General features: G+C 25.9%; 1 long non-coding RNA gene across 4 annotated transcripts; it reads right to left on the bottom strand.

The window, feature by feature from the left end:
* Positions 1–7: 7 nt before the first annotated feature.
* LOC103307760 lies at positions 8–8964 on the bottom strand. 4 transcript variants are annotated; one of them, XR_510242.3, is made up of 9 exons: positions 8830–8941; positions 8035–8176; positions 6597–6705; positions 6193–6237; positions 6014–6126; positions 2537–2813; positions 2269–2343; positions 1284–1444; positions 8–338 (listed from the first exon to the last, which is right to left on the bottom strand). It is a non-coding gene; the product is annotated as an uncharacterized LOC103307760 (long non-coding RNA). The 4 variants fall into 4 exon arrangements; XR_001678705.2 differs by lacking the exon at positions 8830–8941 and adding an exon at positions 8324–8799 and having other exon boundaries at positions 6193–6253; XR_510241.3 differs by lacking the exon at positions 8830–8941 and adding an exon at positions 8324–8797.
* Positions 8965–8968: the final 4 nt, after the last annotated feature.

The raw sequence follows: 8968 nt of genomic DNA, 5'->3' as shown, positions 1-8968 counted from the left end.
TAGATAAACTCAACACTGCCCCTGGGGTATACAAAGTTAGTACAATATTAACATTGTAGGTAATTGTATAAGCTATAAATACAAATATATTTATATATTATGATTATTATAGGATTGTTACAACTTACAAGAAAAAAAACACTTTAATATTATAATAATAGAAATATGTAGGTAAGTAGGTTATGGATATATGACATAATTCACTTATTTGGGTGATAGGTTGTATGTATATTAGGAAGACTGAAGACGAAACTTAGCATGCAATAACCAATTGGCCAACGCCACATAAATTTCCTTACCCAATTTATTTTGGAACTTGGGATTAAGCCGTATAGTGTCTGAAACATATAGTATTAGTTTTTAGAAATATAGGCTTATAATAATCAAAGAGAAAATAATTCAATATAAAGGAGTTTAGGATATTCTATAACATGGATAATAATAATAATAGTACTAAATATAATAAGCGGACAAGATGTATAAATGGGTGTAGTTACTTTTTTACAATTATTAATGGTACAGGTTTCAAGCTTTTTATTATTTTATTATTATAAAAATATATTATCTCCAAACTATTAAATGTGAAATTGTCTTAAATATCGTGAATCCGAATAAATTTCTATCATAGACATACCGTCCTATTATAATACTAGCATAATAATATATTAAATTAATGATACTATAATAAGTAGTATTTTAAGTTATAACTTATAAGTTGCATAGACCAACGATGTAGAAAAGATGTAATTTTAGGTCTATTATGCTCATTGCTCATAAGTGGTAAGTCTACGGTTGAGATAATACAAAGTCTTACACTGTAGTAGTGTAGTAGTATAGAAGTCTATGCCATAATATTGTAATATTGTTAATCATCGAGATGAAGAATATTTAATAATAAAATAATATGACTATCACTAAATAAAAAGTAAAACATTATATTATAGCCTAGAAAATGCTGTTAAAGTGTACCTAAACAGTCTTATTTTGTTCCTGGTAACAATAATTGTTTAATTAGGTACTTTAAAGTTGAATTTAATTTATTTGTTTTGCAAATAATGTGATATTTTATATAATAGGTACCTACCTAATGTAACTAATAATTATCATGTAATTTACAGTTACCATTTTAAAGTTTTTACCTTGTTTTAGAGCTAGATAATTAAGTTAAATGTTATAGTTATTAATTATTATGATTACCTACAGTACCTATTTTGATACTTCACTTTAAATGTAAAAATTAAATATTAATTGTATCAATTTATTAGTTATACATTTTCATTTACCAATTAATAAACGGTAGGTAGATAGTTGAGAAAAGTTTTTTTTTCTTGAATCCTAATAGTGAATAATGGAAAAGAACTTCATCTACAAACATTTTGGACATCAAACGCCTTGTGCTATCACCAATGTCTTTGATACCAATCAGTACTGAGAGTTTTGATGTCTGTGAAACAAAGAAATGCATTTAAATAGAAATATTATTTTATTATTACCACATATCTAGCAAATGCCTAGGTAGGTATCTATTTTATAATTTTAATAATAACCTAAAATCACTAGTCTCCTAGTCTCAAGAAATTAATTATATTACTTCCATTTTTTATTTATGTTATATTTATAATATTATGTTATGAATTTTAATGATTTAATTAATCTCTGTAATATACCTATAAGGTACTTAGTAAACTCCAATGGTTTATTCTATAGAATAGAATAATAGTAGGTAGTAGGTATTTAGGTTTACAACAATAATCATGATAAATTGTTCTTTTTAGGTAATAGTAATTTAACATGGATACTGTCAAAATGTATACTAACAACTAAAAACGTTATGCTGCAATAAGTAGAGTCATAGTTGATGCTCAGGAATAAGTATTGCTTAAACTAATTTTAATAATTTAAAAAAAACATTTGTGATAATAACTAAAAGCAATGCTTAAGGTCTCGACCAACCTTAATTTAACTAATACTTTTTCTTTTCTTAAGCCAAAGTCTCGTTTATGAATCTCATTTGAGTCATAAGTATAGCTTAAGCAATACTTATACGTAAGCATCAACTATGAATATGGTCGTAGGATTACTTTTTAAAGTCTTTACTTATAATTATTCTGATAGTTAAACTACAATTTCTTAATGTATATTTTGTTTTATATTTTATTAACATTAATATACGTTTAATGTATAATTATTATTGGTGTACTTATTTACCACATAATACTTCTGAAATAAATTACAAGTATATGGAATATTTATTTAACTGTAACTTACCATCATTTTTCATTTCATTGTTTTTGGTAGAAGATTTATTTATAACACTGTTTTCAGATTGTTGAACGTGTATACCTGAAAATTAATTTAAAGTTCAATATTTGTTGCGAATAAGATACCTTGATAAAATTAAAATTATCAACAGAATGGTTTTGAAATAGATAGGTATTTTAACCGGATTATCACATGAAATATCTATGTACTTTAAAAATAGTAACAGATATATACATATAAATATGTTATTAAATATAAGTATTTTATTATATACCTGATAAATTTGATGGTTGTACGAAACATAATTTTTTTTAACATTATTTGTCTTTAATGTTAACACTGGGTATGACTGCTTGGTTGCAACATCAATATAGTTGATTTATTTTGTTTTGAAGATGGATAAGTCATCAAATAATCAATAGAACTAGGAGAATCAGCAATATCCTCAATCAAATATTTCTCAATAAAAGAATTGAAAATGTTTGAAATTGAGTGAACATTGATATAATTTTCAATAATTGTTGGACTCCTCTTCTTTGGACTTGAATAACCTAAATTAAGTAGTGGAAATTATAATTTATAACAAAAAATTACATATCATACTAATATTAACTGAATACCTAGATTATATCAATTTTAATAATATGAACTGCAGTTACTTAAATAATTAAATCTATTTTAATATTTTAAACCCCCAGTAAGTGGTATTCTTCATATTTATCGGAGTTATGCATATCTATATTATCTCCATCTTCTTCAATAAATGCATCATTATTCATTTTTTGTTTCTCTATTAATTTTTTTAATATATAATATTATTTAACATTATATTTTAACAGTAGCACGCTACTTTAGCTGTAGCGATTAACATAGCATCGCCATAATATATACAATGTAGCAAAATACTACAGCGCGCTAGAAATTTACGGTTAGCGTAGCAAAAATGTTCATTATTTTATCGCTACTTCTAATCTATTTCATGATAATTAAAATATTATGATGTATGTTTATTTATTTATTAAGATGACTAGATGAGTGTATTTTTGAATTTTTCGGGTTTAACCCGTACCGCACTAATCAGTAATCATAGATTATAGGTAAGACTATAATCATAAGAGCATTATTACAATGTTATATTTTATATTATTGTAGAAATTCGCTAGACTAAACCGGTTTAAAATTATCCCACATTATCCCGCACCGGGATAATGAACCATGTAAATGATATGGTCCAAACATCCCAGTGCATTATTTTTCACACCGGTTTAGTCTAGCGAATTTCTACATAGAATACAGAACCATAAATAATAATTAATATATTAGTGTTTTGTTATCACTATTTTTATTTTCAGCATTGGCATTTTCTGTGTTTCTTTTAAGTATTAAATTTTATATGTAAAAAACAGTATTTTAGATTCTATGTATCATTGAATCCAGTTTTAACACATCCATCACAATGAGCTACACAACGACAAGGTCCACTTGACACTTACACTATACCGCGGAGCGTAAGATGTTCTAGATCTATGCTTGCCATCAACTTTTAAAAATAATGTTAAGTAAATCAAAATTCTATGTAATCACTAATCCCCTTACTGTATGAAATCTTTTCTCCCAGTAACCGAAAGTATAATCATTACAAACTACTAATTGGCAATTTTCAATAAAGCATTTATCTGTTTTGAGTTTTGTTACAAAAATACATGAGATACATTGAATAAACCTGCCTTCCGAAATTACATGAAAATAGTGGTAGGCATTAACAAATAATGACTAAGTACTCAAGTGAATATCTAAATAAATCAAAAAATTTTTTTTTTTTAATGTAACGAAAAAGTAGCTCCCTACATTTAAAAAAAAATAGCTTTAGCTTTAGCGAGCTACTTTTTAGGGGGAGTAGCAGTAGATTTAGTGTGCTACAAAAGAACAGTAGCGTCCCGACCACTGATTATTACAGTTCAATTTATTGATATATTATAGTAGACATTAATATGTAGGTATAAAGAAATATAAAATACTGATAAGGACAAATTAATTATTAATTAATTGTACTGTATTATTGAATAAGAAATTTTCTTCTTATTTTCAAAACTATTTTAGGAGCAGATTTTTTTGTAAAATTATGTAGAAAGCATATATTATACATATATATAATATTTTTTTTTACCTATTATATTATAGTCTTGAAATGCAGAGAAAATTAAATATAAATAATACAGTGTCATTATGTAAATTTTATAGTTGTTTGATTAAATTAAAAAAAATCTATCTAAAATATAATTCTTGTTATATTTTTTTTTTGTTTTTCTTAATTATTATGAAAAATACTGTTAATTATTGATTTTGACCTTCTAAAAGTACCAACTAGATTCACTTTCCTATCCGAAAATATATTTAAATTTAAAATCAAAGCTATTTTTCTACTATAAACTGTTTGGTTGTGTATAATACATCATTTTAAAATCAATACACTCAGAATCTAAAATAATTGAAAGCTTATAAAGAAATAGCACAAAAATATTAAATGAATATTGTGTAATCAGAAGACCATATAGTACCTTAATCAATAATGTTTGCACTTTGTTTCTTTTAAAGCACTTTTTTGTCTGCCAAATTTTTCGAGTGAAAATAGGGATTTCATTTTAAAACTAGTCCTATATTTAAAAAGAAATGTATATTATACATTGTCACATTGATAAATAAATATTTTAAGAGGTTATTACTAGAGATGTTGCTGGTACCCAGTAATTACTCGATATCATATTTAAGACTCGGCTCTTACTCGGTACCCGGCGTAAAACCTACATTTTTACCCGGCCATTACTCGGTACCTGGTGTAATACCTACATTTTTACCCGGGCCACTACTCTGTACCCGGCGAAATACTACATTTTTACTCGACTCATATCCAATGGCAAAAACTAATAATCTATTCATAAATATATGCATACCTAAAATTAATATAACGGAAAAATCTAAAATTCTAGGGTAATGAATTATAATTTATTTTGGTACATATTGGAATAACTGAACCGATTTACAATAGCCAGTTGACTATAAACAAATCATGTTTTTCTTCTATGAATTACAAAAATAAATCTCGTGTTTACTGTTTAAAAACTTAAATTATATTATTAATAATTTCTTAATCAGTAATATTATTGTTAGTTGATACTTTGATACTAGTATAAGTAGTGTTAAACTTTTAACTCGGCCAATACTCGATACCCGGTTAGTATAAACAATTTTACTCGGACAGTACTCAGTACCCGGCTTAGTACCAGACTTTCTACTCAGTACATCTCTAGTTATTACCCTCTTTATTTTATCTTCTAAACTACCTAGTATCTGAAAGGGTTAGAAATAATTCCAAAATTGGCTGTGCTGGTATGGTTCCAACATTTTAAAATATGTGGAGCCAACTCATTGTTTTGGATCCCTACTGGTTCTAAAATAAATTATTTACAAATATTCTTAAATAGCAACCTATTAGAACTTATAATGATTTATATTTCTCTATATGTTCACAACTGGATATTGTCAAATATATTTTATTTAACGTTAGTCAAAGAAATGGTATAATGTATGCATATACAGATGTAGTGAATATTGTACAAATAAATGTACAGAAAAAGGGGCAAATAATTATTTAGTGAATAGGTATTCAATTTTTTTAAAACAAAAGCTTCATGTGTATGAAATATATATTACACATTGATTACAAAATATCATATGAAGTTCAGTATATTACCTTGTCCAGAATATCGTGGCTCATATATTGGTAAGGGTTCTAATATAGGCAGATGTACTTGCTGGGAAATTGAGGACGCCATTTGAATACAATAATTTGGCATACTGCTGGCTCTATAATAAATATTTTTTTACAAACATTTTTGTTTACAAAAACAGACAAAAAGTAGTCATAATTACCAAGATGCTCTACAATAATATTGGCTTCATCATCAACTTGTAGCTCTATAAAATAATAATCCTGTAATAAATTGTATATTTATCACAATATTTAAGATCAAACTGACTAATAAAATCATTTTAAATTTTAAATAAAAAAATGAATTGTCAAATACGAAAAAATCAGACCATAAGAAATATATTCTGTGTAATAATACAATTGGAGTTAAAAAAAAATATAAAATATAGAAATAGGTACAAAAGTAGACAAATTTTAACTCTTTATGAATGTCATAAAAGTGATAAATTTGGAAACAAAACACATATTTTTTTGGTGTTACTAAAAATGTAACCTATTTAATATTTGAATAAAGAAACGATTTTAATCAAATATCATATACTAAAAAAATTTAATTTTCACTTACATTAGGACAGTTTGTTCCAAAATTTCTTGGTTGCTTTATTTCCATACCGGCCTCAGCTAACCGGTACTATTAATTATTATACCACTCGTACATACATTAATAAGCATTTCTGAAATAAAAAGTTTATGTTTATGTAACAAGTTTTATTCATTAAACTAAAAATATGAAGTATGAATTTTAAAGTGTAAAAATAATAGTTGTCAGTTGATTATTGAAATCAATATTGTCCATTGTTTACCTATAAACAGTGTTGGGTAGTAACGTAACGGAAGTAACGCGTTACTTTGCTTGTAACGCGTAACTTAATTTCCTTAGAGTAACCAAGTAACCAAAATGTAATGGAAAATACTTTTGACAAGTAATTTCTATAAAATAATACGTTACAGTTTCGAATTATTAAGTACCTACCTATTGCCAAAAAATAAATAAATATATGTATAATGCTGGTATTATTATGTTTACCAATCAATCTTATATATTTATATATTTAATTTTAAATCGCCACAATTCAGTTTTCAATTGTTTTGACATTTGACATGCCCAATTGCAAGGTAAATAACGAGAAAAGTTATTATTTAATTTGATTCCTCTAAATAGGTACCTTCACAGAACGTTTACTATGATATCTATTATATTGCGGACTAATGAGTTATATACGTTCCTATTACTTATACAGGTTTTATAAATAATTTAGTGTTGTACAAAAACTTAAACTTTGAAAATATTTATTAGTTATTACTATATTTAAAATTTACATTAGAATATCACATTATATTTCTGATAATCAAATAGAATCGAAATATTTATACATTACACCGTTATAAATCATTACAGCCATTTCACATTTGGCATTTGTAAGAAACGGTTTATTTTTATAATTGTATAAGTTATTATTGTGTTCTATATGTATTATGATTTTATTTTCACAAATATAATATTTAATAACACAAATACTAGATTGAGTGCTATTATTCCTTATTTGGTGTCAGTGAATCAGTTGACACTCTACAGATAGGTATAGATATATGTTTATGTTGTCAGTTTGTGACACAAATACATAATAAACTTAACTATATAATGATTAATTATTATTGATAAGTGGCTATGATTAATTAGTACTATTTTTTAATAGCCATAACTCATAAGGAATTAATATTGTAGTATTTTTATGTAAATATGTATTAACTGTACATCTTCTTTTTTTGTACACATTTTTTAAATTATACCTTTTTACCATAGGCAATGTATTTCTATAAAAAGTTACATTACTGCCTGCAGAATGATAATTGCCAAGAAATTTGAAAAAAAAAAATATTTATTTTTTTTTGTAACGAGAAAATAATGAGTTACTTTTCTATTTGAAAAGTTAAGTAATTTCACTACAATTTTATTTAAGTAACGAGTAAAGTAACTTAATTACTTTTTAAAAGTAACTTACCCAACACTGCCTATAAATATCCATGTACTTGGTTTGGCATATTTATATTGGACATCAGATTCTCATGACTTATTTCCAGTACATAGTTTGTGCGCCAGTTCACAATTAATATCAGCAATTGAAAGTTACTCAGCAAATAGACCTATGCAAGTAGTTTAATTAGTATTAAATTGAAAAAAAGGCTAGCTGAAACTCATAAAAATGTTGAATTTTATTATAATTATGAAAAAATATTTCTCTAAGTGTTAGTGAAAAAAGGAAATACTATTTCTTTTCATAATAATATTACCTGTTAACCAAGTCCTATTAAAATATTGTACAAATTGGAATAATTTAATTTCAACTGGTCCAACAACATTAAAATTATTATTATGGAAAAAGATTTTCAATTCCACAAATCCTGCTCTTGAATGTTTATGTGTTAATTGTGGAATTGCCATTGCTATTCATAAAAAATCATGTACCTTTCTACTATTCTTAAACAAACAAGTTAACCCCAAAATGAATTTATAATATTTAGCAATTAATAGTTAGTACCGCCACGGAACACCTACAAGATAAATGACTAATGCAGTAATGCCTATTGCGTAATGAATTATTTTAACTTATTAATCTATTGTGTGATATCACGTCGAAGTCGGCTAGGATAACAAACAATAACAATGCCTACCACCATAGAAATTAAAGAATGGATATTATGACATTTATTATTATCACACGAGAATGAACATTCAAATAATATTATAGAGGCTTAACACAAATAAATTGATGTATATTTATGTATTGTGATTTTACCTCTGCTAGAATGAGAGGCAACGATAAAAATAGTCTTTCTTTCTTCCCCATTATGGCACGCTTCCCTCTATCATTGTTATTATAGCCATGGCCTATCCATATCCATTCCTTAATGTCTATGGGCGCCACCACCGCGCCT

This window comes from Acyrthosiphon pisum, chromosome X (genome assembly GCF_005508785.2).
Source record: "Acyrthosiphon pisum isolate AL4f chromosome X, pea_aphid_22Mar2018_4r6ur, whole genome shotgun sequence".
Lineage (NCBI taxonomy): Eukaryota > Metazoa > Arthropoda > Insecta > Hemiptera > Aphididae > Acyrthosiphon > Acyrthosiphon pisum.
Note: the sequence above shows the minus strand (reverse complement) of the source record. Positions and strands in the feature narration are given on the sequence as shown.